Here is a 20,454-nt window from a genome sequence, read left to right as displayed (position 1 = left end):
GGAAAAATACTTTCATTTTGCTGTTTTCAGAAAATATTGTAGAGATTGATTTTGAATGTTAAACATATTGATTCTGAAAGTATTCATGGCCTAAAACCTCTCCTTCAAAATGTATAATAAGTGAAGTATCTTATTTAGTCATATTCTAATTTCCCCTGTGAAATATCAAGCTTTTTTACTGAGCTGAGGCCTTTGTTTCTCCACATACCACCTTTTTTTTTTTTTTTAAAGATTTTATTCATTTATTTGACAGAGAGAGATCACAAGTAGGCAGAGAGGCAGGCAGAGAGAGAGAGAGGAGGAAACAGGCTCCTTGCTGAGCAGAGAGCCCGATGCGGGGCTCGATCCCAGGACCCTGAGAACATGACCTGAGCCGAAGGCAGCGGCTTAACCCACTGAGCCACCCAGGCGCCCCTCTCCACATACCACCTTATAGAGAATCTGCACCACTTGGAAACATTTCATCTTTGAGTTTCAGATGATGGGGTCTCTTTAATCATTTACATTTCTAAAAAAGAAAGTGAAATATTCTTTAAGAAGCCAAAGTAATCCACGGGAATGTATGGTGTTTGTTCAGCTGGATATCTTATTTATTTGAAGTACTGAGAGAAATCTCTTCTGACTGCTCAAAAAAGGGAAGAATAAACAGTAAGAGTGTCCAAGTAATCTGAGCTAGAAGGTCCCTCCTTTCACAGAAAAGTTATAAAAAGTATATTCGCCAGATCCAAAAAAAATACTGTATATCAACTACTGAGACCTGCATAATGTTTTCTTAGTATTCTCACTCTTTAGAAGAAAAAAAAAAAAAAAACAAAACCTAACTATAAAATCTTGGAACTTAATTTTTTTTTTTGATATTTTAAGATTCCTGGGCAGGTGAATGCAGTAAGTCTGTTTTTCTTTCTTAGAGCATAACATCTCTTGTTGGCTTTTGTGTGTGCGATGTGTTGTTTGTTTCTTTACTGACTCTATAACCATAAGAGACCGTGTAATGAAATTAATGTGGCCAAAGTCACAGCGTTAACTCTGAGCACATTTTCCTATAAAGAAGGCATTAAGAAGATGTTTAAAAGAAAGAAAGAAATACAACGTATTTCAAAAGAATTAGCTTCTGGAATGAATCCAGTTGTGAAAATAATATAGATTTCTTCTGCTCTTGTTCTCTCTGTTAAAACCATCAGGACTGAACTGGCGTCTTTCTAGTGCAGGAGGCGTCAGGGAGCATACCACACTCCTTTATCCTGGCCCTGCAAGGGTCTCCTCTCCGTCTTGCGCTCGTGCACCACACCTTCCAGTACCGTTTTGTCTCACTGCCAGGCTCAAGCGTCTGTCGGGTTCATATTTAAGCCCACAATGAAGGCCTTTTTCATCCAAAGCCAAATTTAAAAAAATGAAAAATTAAGCTGACCTTTGCTGTGTTCACTATTACTCTGCCTCCACGTTAGTCTCTAATGTTAAGATCTGAGATGCATTCAGTACAGTCTGAGTTTTCCCCGAAGGAGCGTATGTTCTGTGAGCCAAGAGGGCAAAGCCCAGTGGTGACAAATACCACAGGCTCCCGTTTATCTGGTCTCTCCTGTTCTGAGTGCCTTTTACAAGTCCATGCCTTTCTTTCCCCCCACCCGGGACCAGCGAGCGGTGCAAGGTGTGTAGGAACCCAAGAAGAGCACGTTCATCTATTGTGTGAAAGAAGAGTGTGTCACCATGTTAGCACGGAGGCCATGCCCGGCTTTGTCGTCGGAGGCAGGAGGCTCCCGGTCTCCACCTTTCCTTGTAGGGACATCTGTAATTGTGGACACGTCACACTACATCTCTGGGCCTTGGGTCTCCTTTTTCTCTCTGAAATGGAGAGAAGTAAGACCTCTTCCTCAGGTCTTACTGATCTCTAAGACTACACAAGAAGCTGTTGTCAGGGGCGTGGTCGATAATTTGACGGTAAAACATGTTGCAGCTATGCCCCTGCCCGTTAGACGTGCCCTTTCGGTCCGAATCCCAAGGAGAACCCTTGAGGAGCTACCGTTCTATCTTTCACTTGGTAATGAAATTGTAACGTATTGCTGCAGTTCTGGTTCAGTTTTTTGCCTTTTCAAACCATATTAATGCTGAGGGTGAACATGTCAGCTTCCTCTGATTTTTAGTGGCTCTACATTTTGTTCCCCTTATTTTAGTCTTTTTCTTTTTTTAGTCACCTTAAATCCGTGTTGGAAGCAGGTCAAATATGAATTAATTAAGCAATTTAAGTTGAAGTACAGGAATAGCCCCTTAAATCTGTTAATAACATCAGACCAAAAGCAAATTTATCTTGATCTGAACTTTTAGGTATATTTCTGAATCGTGCATGCCCAACGAAAGAGACGATGTGATACGCTTTGACAAAATGAATCTTTTTAATAAAACATCCTGTCTTCAGGATTTGGGGAAGCTTTCACCTGTATTTCTACTTTCAGTCTTTGTATGATTAACACCAGATACTATCAAGCCATTTGCTATCAAGCAGTACACCAGTTTCTCAGAGGGTAAACCTTTTAATTAGATAGGTTTTTCTGGGTACTCATGCAATCACAATTCTTCAAGGACATAATCATATATTCACTTCTTTTTGGTCTTTTTTCTTTTTATTTCTTGACTACTCTCTTTCTCCTGTGCCCATCATTCCAGTTGGCTATTTATATCTTAAATATATCTTTGTGAAAAATCTATTTATTTCATATATAATTCATTTAAGATGGTTTATAAAGATGACAAGGGCTAGCTAGCAAGCGCAGTTCCCACGGACACTTGCAGACAGTGAGCACTCATAAATGGGTTTGTTATATCATGCAGATGGGCATGCACCCTTACAAAATCTGCTTGGGGGGAGGGGAAGATAAAACCAGCTATTTCAGCCTGCTCTTTTGATCCTGAGGCTTTTTTTTTTTTAACTCTCTTTATGAGGGGCGCCTGGGTGGCTCAGTTGGTTGGACGACTGCCTTCGGCTCAGGTCATGATCCTGGAGTCCCGGGATCGAGTCCCACATCGGGCTCCCAGCTCCATGGGGAGTCTGCTTCTCCCTCTGACCTTCTCCTTGCTCATGTTCTCTCTCACTGTCTCTCTCTCAAATAAATAAATAAAATCTTTAAAAAAAAAAAAAACTCTCTTTATGAATAAAACATTTTAATCAGAACTATATTAACACTGATCAATTTTTTTCATGGGAGTCTAATATAGGGTGAATTCCATTAAGTCAATTAAATACTTTGATCAGATTTTTAAACTTTATACATAGATAATTTAGCTGTGGCTTTTTTTTTTTTTTAAGTGTTTTACTGAAGTTCTTTTCACCAGGACCTTCTCCCCCTGCCCAGATACATGATACAGTGAAGATTTCATTGTCTGTTTTCTGTACACACCAAATTTTATACCTTTTGTCTCATAAGTTTTTCTTTGTATCAGTTATTCCCACCAAGCCAAATTAGGTTGGAAGAATCTCAACTTCACCACATGTAGTTTTTGTCACCAAGTTGTTTTGATCATTATATCAGCCAGAAATATGTGTTAATTGATAGAAGACCAGTATTCTCTTCTTAACCAATACTGAAATTCCTCTGCAAGTGTGTTCCGATATCACAGGGTTTCTCAGTTATCCAGGTTTGGTCCCTGAGGATGTTGCTAATCTGATTCTTTTACAAACTAAGAAAGAGTTGGATGACTGTGGAACACTTGCCCTTTCTAATGTTGTGGCCAGGTGGGTAGTACATGATGGGTCAGGATGTCCTCTCATTGGTCCAGAACAGTGTCTTTCAATCTTTTTTTTTTTTTGGATGACCACCAGTTTTTTATGTCACAGCCCGATGTATGTATCCTTAAGCTTATGCTGTGTGTCTTTGTGTATCATGTGCGCGTGTGTGTGTGTGTGTGTCTGAAACAGAACATTTAATGAAATAGTCTAACTATGAGCAGTGTTGTCTGCTGTTTTCATCTTGGTTGTATTTCATTTTTTAAAGTGCTGATTGTGACCCAGTTTTAGCACCCGCTAAATAGCAATCTGTCCTTTGAAAATTGCCACTTTAGAACTATTGGATCTGCTTCTATCTGACAAGTGTTCATTGAGTGTCTTGTGGGCTGCCTCATGGGGTAGAACATGCAAGAGTGAGCAGACCATGATCCTTGGCCTGTGGGTACTTATGTTTGACAGGGCAGAGATGTCAAGAACTCTGGCGTGAGGAGGCATGGGCACCACTGCTACTGTGTTTTCTACTTTGGGGGTCGATGTAAGAGTAGTCACGTAAAATTGTAGAATGGAGATGACATCTTTACTGAACCTTGAAGGATACATGGGAGGTGGAACTGTAGATACAGACAGGAGACTCTTTCAGGTAGACTTTGCCGCAGTGGTATAGGATGGAGACCGGGACTAGGGACAAAATTAAGGATGTGCCCCCCCAACAGCCCTCAGTAATCAAATAAGCAATATTTGATGTAATATTTAAAAATTTTAATTTAAAAAAATGCAAAAAATCAAGAATAAAATTTCTAATTTTAAAACAAAATGGGAGTGGTGTAGTGAAGGCACGATTAATGAACGTGGGTTTGTGCTGACCCATGCAGGAGGTGAAGGCAAAAAGAAAAAAGGCTACCGAGGGCGTGTTTGAGGGTTTGGGATCTTACGGCGTCCTGTTAATATCGGTGATGATGGTGATAAGAGAGTGATGATGGCAATGACCTACGAAAAGCTAACATTTATTGAGCAGTTGCTGTCTTCCAGGACTCCTGCTATGCACCTTCTCTGTTTCTCACATATCAAGAGCACTATTCCCTGTTGTTACTGAGGAGGCTTGTCAGGACATATAAATACCCGCTCAAGGGCACATAACTAAAAGGCAGTAGAGTGGAGATTCGAGCTCTTTCCAATGGGCTCAAATGCTCAAGCTCCAAATCCCTATGACTGAAGGCATCTGTTGGTTGCAGATTGTGTTTGGGCTTGAGAGAGGCCATCTTTATGGCTGCAAGAAAGTGAATTGGGAAGAAGAGATTTTTTTTTTTTTTTTTTTACTGTAGAGACCAATAGGTAGGCTGAAAGGGTTGGCCTTATGGAAATTTTGTGAACCTATACAAAGGCCTAGAGATAAATATTGCAGAATTAGAAGGAGAAATAGCTTTTAATATGTTCACTGAACCTGGGAGGTAAATGGGCAGTAATGCGGAGGGGATATATAAATTTGTGGATGATTTGTTGATATGCCCATGTACGCATGCCTGTGTAAACAAACACGGAAGATATCTGACATTTAAGTTTTGTTTAGTACTTAACAAAATACTGTTTTGTCTTTCCTTTTCTAAAGCAGTAGTATTAAATTCTTGCCTTAGGGGTTATCGGAAAGAGATGATATGAGACTATATTTTAACATAAAGTATTTTTCCTTTGGATAGGTATGTTGTTTATCTCTATAAATAACTGTTAGAATTGTGAATCTGCAATGTCTCAGAAACATCTTGATTTATCTTTCTAGTGATGACAATGAATGATGGAGGACAGATTCTAAGAAGAGAATATTTAGAATATCTACGTGTCACTTCCATAATATGTCTAAAAATTATCATGCCTATTCATTATTTAAATAGCTGTGGCCTTTTAGTGAATACCAACATTACCAAACCATGTTAACATGATTTAAAATATACACTGAAATTTGCAATGCCATTTGATGACGGAGCTATCAAATTAGCACACACAGCATTGACCGATCATCCTTGTAAGGAGCTGTTTGCATTGCGAGCAGAGAAGACGCACAGCCCCTTGTGGGCTGGCAGCATTTCTGCAAGCATTTCCTTAAGCGATGCCACTGGCAGGATGGTTTTATTCGATGTTGAAATGTCATGCAACGTGTGCCCATCCTACGCTTCTAATCTGCTGCACACTTAGGGGGGTTGGTACATGTCCAGACTGGCTGGTATGTTCTCTGTGATTGTATGTGCGTCTGCCTACCCACTTTCTGTTTGTTTTGTTACTGCTGTCCTCATTAAGGGCCCTTCCAAGGCCTTCCTCTGTTCTCAGATGATGGCTCTTCTGAAGCGGGATTATCCAGGGGTAGCAAAAGCTCTGTCTGTTGCAGATACGCCATTTCACCACTTTGAATAAAATAGCAAAAAGTTTTCTTCATTCAGTCTGGATTTGCTCCTTGCTTTCTTGGTTCTTTCAAAGTAATAACTTATCACAGGTTTTCAGCCCACAGAGCTTCACTCTGCAGGTGTTACTTTGTGACTTCCACCTTTGTCCTAAGCAAGTGAAAGTGAGTTCAACCAAAGTTAGTGGGTGGAAATACAAAACTCCGCTCCTTCCCTCCCTTTCTTTCTTTCTTTCTTTCTTTCTTTCTTTCTTTCTTTCTTTCTTTCTTTCTTTCTTTCTTTCTTTGTTTCAGTTCACATTTTTCCCCCAGGGCTAAGCTTTCTTTCAGAAAATTTTGATAGCCTTTCCTCTAAGACTCTGCTTTTCTAATGTTCATGAGGAGCACAAAAGGCATGTGTAAAAGGAACGTGAATTTAGCAGCTTGTGCTGGACTCAAGAACTTCCTTGACTCTCTATGCTGGAGGTCACATGGAAGGTCCCCTTTTCTAGATGAGGAAACTCAGGAGTCCACCCAAAGATGAAGGGTACATACCTTGTTCTGGTTGAACTTGGCCTGGAGGCTCTGTCTCAGGATTTATCTTCTACCCTTCCCCATTCCCTGTCAACAGATTGTTTTGTCTTATTGATACAGTATTGTTTGACCTAAATGTTTATTTCATCTCATAGGTATTATCATTTTAAATTACATTATTATTCAGTGTTTCAAAAATAAACAGAATGTAAGTCACCTAATTCTGAGACATTAATACAAGGAAGACAATCTGAGGAAGTGAATGTGTGTACACATTTATATGTATACACACACAGGGACAGATAAACTCCTGTGAGCACCTGCGGATGCCGATAGGGGGCGCTATATTTCATTGTGTTTGGCTTGGGGGGAAAACAGTGGAATGATTAGTACATCCTTATTGGACCAGGGGAAGAAGAAAACCCTTTATTTCCAACAATTTCCATTCCCCATGTCACCTAGGTATTTAATTGACTTCACTTATGCGACTGCCTGAAGTTCTCCCAGGCTGGTTGCTACTATTAATTATTACTGAGAGGGATAATATCAGTAAACTAATGGATTGCAGTTTCTAAATGGAGGCCAGCATTTGACTTTGGAAGAACTGATCCACAAACACCTGGCGTGGTAGGATGAACTAGGGCTCCCTTTGATTGTCTCCGGTGGCCACAATCCTGCAGTAGCTTTGGCGATTATGCAGGCCAACCCCATTAATTTAGAGATCTAGAAACTGGACCCAGAAATGTCAAGAGACTTGTTTCAGGTTCACACTGAGAGAATTTTCATGGCATCGTGAGACTCTCATTATTTCATGTTTTAACTGACATGGCCTTTCCAGTGTTTTGAATGGATGCGCATTTCTTGCATAACTGGATATTTCAGAGTGGCCAGGGAGTTAAGCATTGTGTTTTTTTAAAGCTTATTATTATTATTTTTATTTTTAGTAATCTTTACACCCAGTGTAAGGCTCGAACTCACAACCCCAAGATTAAGGGCCAAATGTTCTTCCAGCCGAGACAGCCAGGTCCCTCCCCCTGCTGCCCCAAACTTCTTGATGTTACAGATGAAAAATTGCAAGACGCAACCTCAGAGTCCCGAGACATATACATAACAGAATAGTGATTGACTCTTGGTACATGGCCGGGCTTCTCTCAACTAGTTTCAGAACATCTCAGAATCATCTTTGATTAGCTTACCCTTTTTTTGCCTTTCTTGTTAATTATTTGACCCCAAATTTAGCTGCATCATAACTGTGGGTATAGCTTTGAAGCTATAGGGATCTTCACCGATCAGTTCTGAAAGCTATTTCATTTGGAAAGTCTTTACCTCTCTGTTTCAGTAATTTCTGGCTATTTAGAACAAAAAGCCACAACTCCTGTGCTCTGTGAGGGTCTATGTTGGGGTTAGGGGTGGTAGAGCTTGGAGTTTCATAGGTAGATTCTGTATCTATACAAACATGTGCCCTGTACACATAGTTTTATAGACCTTTACGGTCAGGGGTATTCAAGAAAGCCAGATTTTTACAAAGTATTTTGAGAGATAGAGAAATACCTAATTGTTTCTCTTTATGCAAATCCAAAGTAATTTTCTCCTAGAAAAGTACTAAATATACACTTTGGCTCTCTCTCCCCTCTTTCTGAATTAATCAAGTGTGGTCGCTGCCTTAACTTGCTCAGCTGGAAACCACTGGCTTGTAGGACTCTGGGCTCACACGATGAGTTAAACACAGGGACCCCTGAGTATGGAAATGACACAGAATATTCATAAAGTCAGACTGCGTGGCTTCCCAGGAAGGTAACCTGCAGCAGGCTGTGTTTCTCTAGTGTCCATAAAACCCAGGCCACACAGCAGCTCCATCTGCGGGTGATGGGGATTTTGCTGATGGTTTTAAAATCAGGAATAATTTATTATTATTTTTTCAGGATATTTTAGTACACACTTTCACGCTTGCTATTTTCAACTATGGTGTCTTCAGTGGGAATTAGAGTGCCATTGTTCTCCTGGATGTCACTCTGACCCTGTCACATTGGCCTCTCTGCTGTCCCTTTGCACATTCACTGGGACATTTTGTATGAATTCATTCTTTTCACATGGAGGGGCAGGGATGGGAGTGGGGATGGGGTACCCCTGGAGCAAATGGAAATGGAAATGCCTAACATATGGTAAGGCATTGGTTACAAACCTGAGAAAGTGAGAGCTGCCCACAGATTCTCAGGGTGGCTTTTGAAGTCTTTGGTTTGTCTTCAAGAAGCTGGCTTTGGATGGAAGCAGTGAGTCACGGATTTCATGTTCATGCCTTTTTATAGGTTCTGGGCAATCAGCTTGTAGATGTGCATTTATATGCACATGGTTAGCTTATAATAAGTCTCATCTGTTCATATATTTGAGTTGACTTTTAGGTGTGGGCCACAGTATCAGATAAAGCCCTTTTTGGAATACAGTTTTCCCCACAGAGTCCACATAGTTTTTCACTGCAGTTGTATTGAAACCTCCAGCCATATTTTATGATGGTTCTATCTATAGTGTTCTCATTTGAGCATCCTTTGGATTGTCTTCAGGGTTACACGGGAGGGACAGGAGGGTAGAGAAGAAGCTGAATGCCAGGCAATGGGCCAGTTACATTTTATATGCATTCTAATTACTTTACTTCCCTCAGGAACCTAATGAATTACAGAGTATTATGCCCATTTTAGAGATGAGGAAATCGAGGACTTGAGTGCCTTGCTTCAGTCCCATGGCTAGTAAGGGGTGGAGCTGAGCTTCTGACATCTGTGCCCTTCCCACTGCATCTTGCTGCTTCCCCACGTTGCACTCCAGAGTGCACCAAAGCTTCCGTAGGCTCCGATGCCAACCCCAGGGCTGAGTGTGGTTTCTGGGATTGGCACTGTGGATGGAGCATGGTATTGCTGCCAAATGAGTCTGTGGTCAAGAATCAGAAAGCCACACGTGGTAAGGATAGGTACAGTCCTGCCCTTTGAGATGGGCGGCCTGAGGCCTGGAGAGAATCACAAGATGGGGAGTGCTGGCGGGCTGCCAGGGCTGACATTGCTGAGGGCCGTGGGGGCAGCTCACGCTTTATTGTTTTCTTAGTTTTCTACTCCAGAACCCACTTTGCAGTGCACTCCTTCTGTGTTCTCTTCTTTCCTCCTCGAATACTCATGCTTCAGGTCCATGGATTTCTCCAGCACTTATGGGGAATAGACCACAGGTCAAGTGGACTAGCCATTCAGAAGGTGCCCACTTTGTCTGTAGAACGTGGGCCCATATAACTCAGATTTGCATTTTGCAGGAGAAAAGACTGGCGCAGCATAGGGCGGGCATGTCCATTGACCTTCTGTGTCTTTGCTTTTGAAGAACTCTAGAGTAGATTTGACCCCTTTTAAAGTATGAAATACAGTATATCCTGAACCAATCCAGGTGACCTGTGAGGGTTGGGCCCATGAGGCGGAGCAGTCTTGGAGCACTGCAGGGTTCAACACTAAATGGGTGCTTTATTTGTGTTTTTAGTCTGTTCTTTTATATCAGGAAGTATCACTTGCATCTCCCTCCAAGTTTGGAAAGTATTTTTCTTGGAAAATAATACTGATCAAAGATACTAGTAAGGATATGGATATCGCTAATCTCATTTGTCAAATTCTAGGCACAGATGTAAGCCGTGAGACGGCTCACGTTTCACACCTGCCTAGTGCCGCGTTGGTGGCTCTCAGACCAACCACACTGTGTGAGTTTGGGGCCACAACGTATGTGTGGAACTCCATGTCTGATACAGATTTTTTAAAACCTGATTAAAATGGCACATGGGTATTTCACGCTCAACGAAAATTGTACCTTTCACACACACTTCTTATAAATCAGAAAGCCCACCTAGCAAATTGTAGCTTCCCCTTGGGTGTCCTATATTTAACGCAGGCTCACCTAGCATCTGAGTCGCCATCCACTGAGCTCATATTGTCACTCATCCAAATGAGGAACTAATTAGGAAAGCCAGAAAGCAGGAAGGTGTGGGAGGGTATCTGGGGAAGGTAGGGAGTTCTGGGTTGAGAAACCCATCCGCACAAGCCAAATGCGAGTGTAGCTGGAACTCGAGATCTGATTTAGTGAAAGAAGAAATAAAGACACGTCAAACAGGGCCGGCTCTTTGCAAGGATCCCCACTTGGGTATGCCTAACACAGAGACTGGTGAGGCAGCCAGGAGCTGCGCAAAGCGGTTTTCAAAATCCGAGCCATTCGCAGCACCCCCCACCCCCCAATCCTTGCAGGTCATGCCTGAGTACCTTCACTGCGCTCCATGTAAAAATACACTTGGAGGAGATTGGACATGCCCTATGAATTATACCTTATTTATTATCATTGAGCCCTCCCTTTTTCCGTCATGCTTTAGAATTATGGGCTGGAGCAGTTCTTAATACTCTATTTATTTTAGGGGAGGAAAATGTTTTTCTTCAACCACAACATTCATGCAATACCAACTGCTGGCAGTTTCCCCAGCATTTAAGGAAATATTGTTGCAAGGCTTTTATGTTCTGTACTTCAATCAGCCAGACCCAGCAGTATCCCAATAGAAGGACCCTCAACAGACCATTTTCAGCATTTTGCTACAATTAAACTCCTCTGGTTTTAGCCCTCAGGCAATTTAGTACCTTTTTACATATGCACATTATGAACTTTTGACCAGGGTCTAGCAGTCATATATTAGAGTGCTGCTCTTGAAAGCCGGCTTAACAAGTTCCTCTGAGTATTGCAGTTGGAGTCAGTCGTGGAAAAGGTAATTTAAGCAACTTGCAGCGAGGCCATTCAGAATCTCAGCGATGATCCTAAATATCTCTCTCTCTCTCTCACTTTTGCTCACTCTCCTTTTTTTTTTTTTCTTCCTTGTTTCCTCTGGAAGCTGGTAGCAAGAGCTTTCAAAGTCTGTGATTGATCTTTTATTCAGTAGCTAACGAGGGCTGTGATTCTATTAGCGCGCTACAAGGCAAGAGAACAGTGATTTAATGAAGTGTCTAGTGAGCTGGCCATAGATTTATCCTGTTGTCGCTAATTTGCAGTGCCGTCGTGAGCATAAAGGAAACTGCACTCACACTGCTATTAAGCAGGTATTTCCTTAGTAAATTGTTGTAAGGTCAGGTATAGTTATCTCAGCAAAAGCGATGCCTTACCTCTTCAGTGTCTGCAGATGACAGCCGCCGTGCTGAGCGCCCACTGAAGTGGAACCAGGAGATCAGAGGTCCGTCTCCAAGTCGCCCTGAGCAGAGGCAGGAGCAGATGAACTGCCAAGTAGGAGTAATAGAGTCATAATTGGTGATTAGAACTGGAAAGGTGCAATAACATCTTAATACAAACTGGCGTATGTTATAGTTACTGTCAGTTGTTGTAAACTCGCCCTGCCGCCTGCACTAGTTACGTTTCCCTTGATTAGCTCCGGGAAGCAAGGCGGCGGTGGGTGCGCCAGGCGCGCTCGGGGACGGCCCACTCGCACCGCTTCCCGGGGTGCCGCCCTGTCATCCCTGCTGTTTTTGCTGGGCACCCGCAGTGGCGCAATCACGCACCCCCCCCTTTCCCCACACACCCACCGAACGCAACATGGTAACCTTTCCCCACCACCCCGGGAGAACCGCGATTTCATAAGTGTCCTCTGATCGCCCCTCTTGCTAGGCTCAGTGACATTTATGCACCCTGGCTTTGAGGCTCGTTGAACTTTTGTTTTATTTGCCTTTGCTAAGGGGAGGTATTTGCCTCGTGTCAAATCCATATCCCACTGCAATTCTGTGTTCCCAGTAACAGATTTGGTCTAGCTGGGCCAGAAGGAAAACAGGAAAGAAAATAAGGACTCAGCACTGAGGAATTTTGCATTCGAGACTGGCCTTCTTTTTAGCCTGTGGGGGGATAGTTCAAGTGTGAGGTGCCCTTGCAGGTGTGGGGAGATGGTGTCCATCCGTGGGAAAGGCTAATTGAAGAAATTCCTTTATGATGCTTGATGAAATGCCAGGCTGGCTAAAAAGGACAACGCTTGAAAAACAAGGTGTCCAACAGGAAGTTTACACATGGCTGGAGATTTCTCCATGCTCTGCAGCAGCATTGTTCTTTAAGTGCATGAAAGAAGAAGCTACCCAACATTGTCCAGACATGCTGAGCAGCTGTCATTATTCATAAATACAGGTGACTGGCCATTTGTTTTGTTTTGAGTGGGGTGAGGCTTGGCAGGGTGCCTAGGGGCCAACCATGAGAGGAGCTCAGGAGATAAAGGACCTGGGCACATCTCACTAACCTGCTACACTGTAGGTTCTCAGCCAATCTTGTTTGATTCTGTGGCTGTAGAATCCGTAGAATCTTGTTAACGGTTCTCACTCTGACACATGAAACTGGGGCGGTTCTCACGCTTACTTTGCCCCAAGGCTGCCATGTGTTAGGTCAGTTAAGCTTTATATTCAAGTGAAGGCTTTAAAGGAGTGTTTTATAATGGGCCCTGTTTGCAGACCGGCAGCTGGATGATAAGAAAAAGGTTGAGTCCAACTTGCTGATTTTCTGCCGTGGACCTTTGGACCTCAGCACCGTCATTCCAGCATGTGTTGGTGGTGGAGCTGCCATGGTCCCCTTCCCACAGAATTGAAATCTTGGCTGTTTGGTCTGAAGACCAGAACCTGAGACACACAGGCAGTGTGGCCTGTCATGGAGCAGACGAAGCTGATCAGAGCACACCAGCATCAATGAGGACTTGGTCAGAGCCTGGGAAGGGCTCCCACTGACCCATCCCTGAGAGGAGAGATGTGGCATAGCCGTCGTAGAGACTCCCGGCTTAGCTTCACTGGCGTATCCAACACCAACCAAACTGAAAGGAAGAAGGAAAGAAGGAAGGGAGAGATAAATGGAGGGAGAGAGGGGGAGAGATAGGGAAGGAAGGGAGGGAACTAGCTAGAAAGGGAGGGAAGAAAGCATAGCCCCAGGTTGATGAGCACGGTCTTACACCCACACACAGCACCCTGACCATGTGACGGCCTAGGAACAGTAGTGCCAAGTGGCTAGAATTTAGTGAGTGCCTACTCTGTGCTCATATCTCATTTAATCTTAGTGGCAATGCCGATTTTCTAGAGGGTAAAGGTATGATTTCGAGGCCACATCAGAAGCCAAGGCAGGATTTGAACCCATATCTGTCTCCATTTCTCCCTCTCTCTGTAAATAGGGGAGCACTGCACCCATTTCAGTGCGCCCCTACCCCATTTTTCTTCTCAGGGAAGCCTCATTTCTCAAGAGCCCTGGCAAGGGCTCTTCCTTCCCTTTCATTTATCTGTAGGTCCCCATTCAGTCCCCTTGTGGAACACATGGACATTGTTCTCTCCAATCTGATTTGGGGACACACTATTGGACCTTTAATAAGGAAATTAGGGAAAAGAAAAATGAAATTATAAAAATTCTCTTTTCTCTGGCTAAAATTAACAAGTCAGGAAATGACAGATGCTGGCGAGGATGCGGAGAAAGGGGAACCCTCCTCCACTGTTGGTGGGAATGCAAGCTGGTGCAACCACTCTGGAAAACAGCATGGAGGTTCCTCAAAATGTTGAAAATAGAACTACCCTATGACCCAGCAATTGCACTACTGGGTATTTACCCTAAAGATACAAACGTAGTGATCCAAAGGGGCATATGCACCCGAATGTTTATAGCAGCAATGTCCACAATAGCCAAACTATGGAAAGAGCCTAGCTGTCCATCAACAGATGAATGGATAAAGAAGATGTGGTATATATATACAATGGAATACTATGCAGCCATCAAAAGAAATGAAATCTTGCCATTTGCGACGACGTGGATGGAACTAGAGGGTATCATTCTTAATGAAATAAAAGTCAGTCGGAGAAAGACAACTATCATATGATCTCCCTGATATGAGGAAATGGAGATGCAACATGGGGGGGAGGTTTAAGGGGGTAGGAGAAGAATAAATGAAACAAGATGGAATTGGGAGGGAGACAAACCATAAGTGACTCTTAATCTCCCAAAACAAACTGAGGGTTGCTGGGGGGAGGGGGTTGGGAGAGTGGGGTGGGGTTATGGACATTGGGGAGGGTATGTGCTATGGTGAGTGCTGTGAAGTGTGTAAACCTGGCAACTCACAAACCTGTACCCCTGGGGATAAAAATACATTATATGTTTATAAAAAATTAAAAAAAATTAAAAAAAATTCTCTTTTCTCAAGTGGATGAATAATCTGGGTTGTAACTCATACTGTTCTAGACCTACAGACCACTCAGCCTACCCTGCCTTTTCCCTAAGTGGCCCTGAGGGGAAGATTTGGTAAACAGTTGTTTATTTTAGTCTGTGACCCAAGCCCAAAGGTTGGGACCATATCCCTGAATAATGTGCATTTTCACTAATAATCATAGGGACCCATAATCTCTTAATTTAGCATGCTTTCCAGGAATCTGTCAATATTATCCAGTTATACAACCTGTTTTGGTAATTAACTCCATGTATAAATTGCTCCTTGGTAAATAATAACCATCGTCAGAGGATACCAGTAGTGTAATCAATTCATGTTTTTTATTTATTTTATTTTATTTTTTAAAGATTTTATTTATTTATTTGACAGAGAGATCACAAGTAGGCAGAGAGGCAGGCAGAGAGAGAGGAGGAAGCAGGCTCCCTACTGAGCAGAGAGCCTGATGTGGGGCTTGATCCCAAGACCCTGGGATCATGAGCTGAGCCGAAAGTAGAGGCGTTAACCCACTGAGCCACCCAGGTCCCCCAGTTCATGTTTTTTAAAGTATTCTGTGTTTCATGGATTTTTTTTTTTTTTTTCCTTTTTGAAGAACTGATCTTTAGGCTCAGAGTTGCATTCATGGGCCTTATTTATTTTTTAAATGAAAGGGACTAGCATGTTAGACACAAAAGGTCACCTATTTTATAATTCACTTATATGAAATAATCAGAATAGGGAAATCTATAGAGCCAGCGGATTGATGGTTGTCAGGGCTGGGGTCTAGGGAGTTGACTGCTCACGGGCTCTGGGGTTTCCTTGTGGGGTGATGAAAATGTTCTGAGACATGGTTGTACAGAAACCAGAGTCATGGTTGTACAACATTGTGAACGTACTAAATGCCCCTGAATTGTACACTTTAAAATGGCGAATTTTATGATACGTAGATAGAGAAAAATAGGGTAACACATATGAAAGGTGTCTTGTCACATGGGACAAATTAAACTGTTTTGGTTTTTTTTTTTTTTCCCCCTTTTCTTCCATCTACACTAAGCAGTCCCTCCATTAGAGCAGCAGGCAGGAAGTGCTTGGGCTGTCTGTAATGCCCAGGTGAGCAGATCTCAGAGAGGCAGCCTGACCTTGCCCTGTGTGGGCTTCTGCTCAGGGTCTCGGACCCATGTGCTTTCCTTCTCATTTCTTGACCACGTTATGTGTTTGCCTGTGTTATTAATAATGTATTCCTTGAAAAATCTATGTGCATTATAGTCTTTGATCTTGTCATGAAATTTCAAAGCCAAAGATTCCATTTTCTTTCTTTCTTTCTTTCTTTTTCTTTAATTTTCAAAGAGGTAGAATGGAAATAATTTTAAAGCTTTTAAAACTTCCCTTTCTAGCGGAGAACTTCCTGCTGACTTCCATCTATGTTAATGAGGTATGTATGTATGTATGTGCATGCGTGTGGTGTACATACATATACACATACACCCATATAGACACATACAACATGATGCAACACTTGCTTCAAGCTTACTGTATTCTAGACGTGAGGACTCTTTGAATACAAGACTACGCATCTTGTAGATTAAAACAGAAATTAAAGACTTCAGACTAAGGCACCATCAAAAGCTCTCTTTTCATTGTTCTTTTATTGTTTATTGACTTCAAAAAGACTTTTTAGTTTAAACTGACTTTAATGTCTCTCGAATGCTCTTTTGTAAAGTGACTTTGAAAACTAGGGGATAACGTCTTCATTAAGTGGAGAAAAATCTTAGGGAAAAATATACTGTAACTTGGCTTTCATTAGAGTAGAAGGAGATAAAGCTTTGCTTAATTAGTGTCTGTTTTTTCCGCTTTCAGAATTCTCAGGGAAAAGGGGGCTAGAATTAGTGCTGATAAAAGCTTGAAACAGACATAGCACTGAAACTTTTTTCTTCCCTTCTCAGAATTTCAAAGAGCATACTTTGTATAACTCTGTGAACGGTATTAGAACATTCCAGGTGTCCCATCTTTCTGGATGTACAAGGACTCCAGCCCCAGCCCTCATCCCAGTTCTCTCCTCTCTTACCTTCATCTTCTCTTCTTGTTTCCAACACTTATTTAGGACATGATGATTTGGGAGGGGATATCTATTCATATGTCTTCTTTTCTAATCCATCTTTCCCCTGCTCTTCTCTAAGCCACCCATCAGATCTGATCTTTTCAGAAAGTCTGTCCCAATCGCCCCAGCTCTGGGTACCCAGTGATTTCTTGTGCACTGGATCTTTACATTTCTGTGGCTTTCTACCTGTTCCCTGTTACGCATCTTTTCTCTGCAAAGAAGATCTGCCCTTTAAACTTAGGAATGCTCTCTGGGCTGCCCCGCCTTTTTTTTTAACTCCATGAGGAGCTGAATGCTGGGCTGTCCAAACCCCAAGGCTCCAACGTTGCTGGCTGCCTTACTCTTTTTCCCTATATTAATAGCAAAAGAGAATTGTGCATAGGAGCACCAAAATCAGAGTTCAGATCTGGCTTCAGGATCCATCCTTTTGTGTCCACATATCCGAAGGAAAACCGTTCTGAGGGAGCCATCTTTTGGCTCCTGTTAGAAGGGGTGCCAGACCACCCCTCTTGTGTAGCCATCACCAATCCTGTGGCCAGACAGAGGACACCAGAAAAAGCATACATAGGGTTTGGGATAAAACAGACATAGGTACAGATCCTCTGTCTGCTATGTACTAGCTCACAGACCCAGGGTGGGTTGCTCAGCCAGTCTGGGCCTTGGTATTCACATCTACAACGTGGGGATAATAGAGCTTGTTACCTTGGAGGGTTATAGATGGATCAGATGAGGTAGAGCTTGATGTAGTTAAAGTCTTTGTTGATCTCAGCAGCACTCTGCAGCCACCTAATTCTGCATCACAACATCTTTGCTCTGGCTTCTTCTAAGTAGCAGACACTTACAATGAATTCCCTTTTAACTGTTCCCCCTGCCGTCATCACCAAAAAAAAAAAAAAAGTATTTGAGTCAACTTTCTATATTGTCATGTCTTACGCCTGATAATCCATATGGCTTAGCTGTCTTTATTGTGCCTCTCAGTAGATGGACAGGTAGGTAGATGGATTTTGTTTTAACACCTGTGCCATCCTGCTGGCCTTACTCTTTTTTGAATGCTCAAATGCCACTGAGTCATGGGTTTCAGAGGCCGGTGTAAATACTGAGAGTTTTAAGTGGCATGGAGTCGCCACGGGTTTGTTATGTAAACCCTCAGGGATATTTAAACCCTCTACTGAGAAGGGTAATTGAGCCTCCAAACCACCCACCAAGACTTCTGCCTGTAAGATATTTTAGGACTGGTACTATGCAGCCATTTCCCTTGTGCAATTTGTTTTCCATCGAGGAGCAGGAGAACAAGGGAAATGGGGCTCAGAGTAACTTATAAAAGCCAAACTCTTAAGCCACTAAATGCATCTCCTCACAATCGCACCTGGAGAAGGGCTGAAGGCAAACAAAAAGTAAACAGAAAAGGGACGAGGGTTCAGAAATGGAGATGACAGAGTTCTCCCGTGCAGCACAATGACAGTGTCGTAAATCACCCATTCCAGACGTTCCCTGGAAGCATAGCATGGAGTGTGCAGAAGGGGTTTTTGACAAAATGGGCCTCGTTAGAAGACGTGAGAAACTGAACTTCAGAAAGCAAAGCAGGCTGCCGGGACACCTTGGAGTATGTGGCACACAGTCATCAGCTTGTGCTGTCTCGTGCCTGGACTGTAGAAGTGTCTCGAGGTGTGCTTTCCTGAGAGGACCGTCCCTCTGGAGGAGTGTGCCCCAGGAGTCTGGGTGAGGTGGCACTGGGTGACAGAGATGCTCTCAAACAAGTCTCTGCACAACTTGAGGTGAAAACCAGAGATGTGGAGGAAACACTCAGGGACTCGAACAGGCGGATACGCTTCAGATCGATGTATTATTAAAGGCATCACTGGCTGCCCACGTGTATACAGTGGCTTGGACACAGTAAACCGTATTGATTAGTAGGCAGTTCTCCCCCAGGTGCTGACTCAGGGACCCAGGCTCTTCCCATCTTGTGGTTCATCATCATCTACCCCTGCCTTGCAAGGCTGCATTGCTTGGTGCAGCAGGTTGGTGGAAGAGACCAGGACATGGGCTCTTGAGTGTGGAGGCACTTTAAAGACCAGGCTGGGAGTGGCACGTATTTGTGAAATATAAGAGGCTAGGAAGTGTAGTCCAGCTGTGTGCTCAGGAGGAAGAGCAAACAGGTACAATAAACAGACAGCAGGTCTTTGCCCTGCCTGATGTACTGGTGGATCTGTTTGAAATCACTTTGGATTCTCTCTCTCTCTTTCTCTCTCTCTCTTTTTTTTCCCCCCAAAGTTCTTCATGTGGATGACTCTGGAGATAGCCGGAGAGAAATTGATGTGCTTCCTGCCCTGCACAACCTCAGCCTCTTGGGGATGCAAGAGCCCATTCTTATTGTCCGTGGTGCCGACTGCCAGGGCCTACTTCCCAGTAGGGAGAGCGGGCAGGAGGATGCTTGCTCCCCTCCACAGCCCTCCCTGGCAGCTGGGGGGCTGCGGGACAGTTCCGGCCAGCAAGTATCAGCAGAAATCCTCCCAGGCCTTCTCAGAGACCTTCTGCTCTTGGATGAAAGGCAGGGCTGCTGGTATTTTCTGTCCCCCTTTCTTCCCATGTGCAGTGTGGATTTGATGCTGACAGGCACAGCTGCCTCCTTGTTGTCCTGAAGCCACAGATGGAAGGGAAGAGTCACAAGAATGGCAGAGAGATGGCCGTAACTAGGACCTGCACTGTCTGGGGCTGCTGTAAGCGTTATGATGGCGGAGTCTGGTAGCTGCAGCAGACAGCCTGCAGTCAGGAGCTCTGTCACCGTCAGCCAGGTCTGTTTGCCCTCCGCCTGTGAACCAGCCACTAGCAGACGTAGCAGTAGGAGTGTGGGATCTGGGTTCAAGAGAGATTCTGCATAACCCTCAGGGCTGAGAATTCTCTGGGGTACAAGTCATCCCTCACCCTGTTTGTCCGCTTGAACAGATGCCAAACAACCATTGTGTTCTGCTTCACTTGGGAAGTACTCCAGTGCAATGTTTCTGGAAAGTGACAGGTTTTAGCACTGGAAGACTGTCTTTGCCATTCAGATTTTTCTCAGCAGCGCATTTCTGTTGTGGCGACATGGGATGTGATCTCAGAACTTGGCATCCTGTGTGCATGCCTGAAGCAGTAGTGGCACTTCTTGGCTTTCTTCGTCTTATTGGCCCATTTCCTCTGTGTCTTTGTACTGAAGCACATTTATGTTACGGTAATCACCTCATGGTATTTAAAGATCTTTATTTGGGGGATGCCTGGGTGGCTCAGTTGGTTGAGCAGCTGCCTTCAGCTCAGGTCATGATCCCGGTGTCCTGGGATCGAGTCCCACATTGGGCTCCTTGCTCGGCGGGGAGCCTGCTTCTCCCTCTGCCTGTGCGCGTTCTCTCTCTCTCTCTCTCTTTCTCTCTCTGGCAAATTAAAAAAGAAAAGAAAAGAAAAATCTCTATTTGGGCCACACTGGTTAGAAGATGACCGTCTCTAGGCAGTCTATGCTGCTCTAGTACCTGAGCATCATATGACCTGAACCAGCCTGCAGTTCCCGTCATTCTTGA

At 43.5% G+C, this 20,454-nt stretch overlaps 1 protein-coding gene across 4 annotated transcripts in view; it reads left to right on the top strand.

Annotated features, from left to right (window-relative positions):
* WWOX (WW domain containing oxidoreductase) overlaps positions 1–20,454 on the top strand; it is a 711,319-nt gene that overhangs the window by 285,230 nt on the left and 405,635 nt on the right. The gene's annotated exons all lie outside the window — the stretch shown is intronic.

This window comes from Mustela lutreola, chromosome 16 (genome assembly GCF_030435805.1).
Source record: "Mustela lutreola isolate mMusLut2 chromosome 16, mMusLut2.pri, whole genome shotgun sequence".
Lineage (NCBI taxonomy): Eukaryota > Metazoa > Chordata > Mammalia > Carnivora > Mustelidae > Mustela > Mustela lutreola.
The sequence above is the reverse complement of the archived record's forward strand: the minus strand, read 5'-3'. Positions and strand labels throughout refer to the sequence as shown.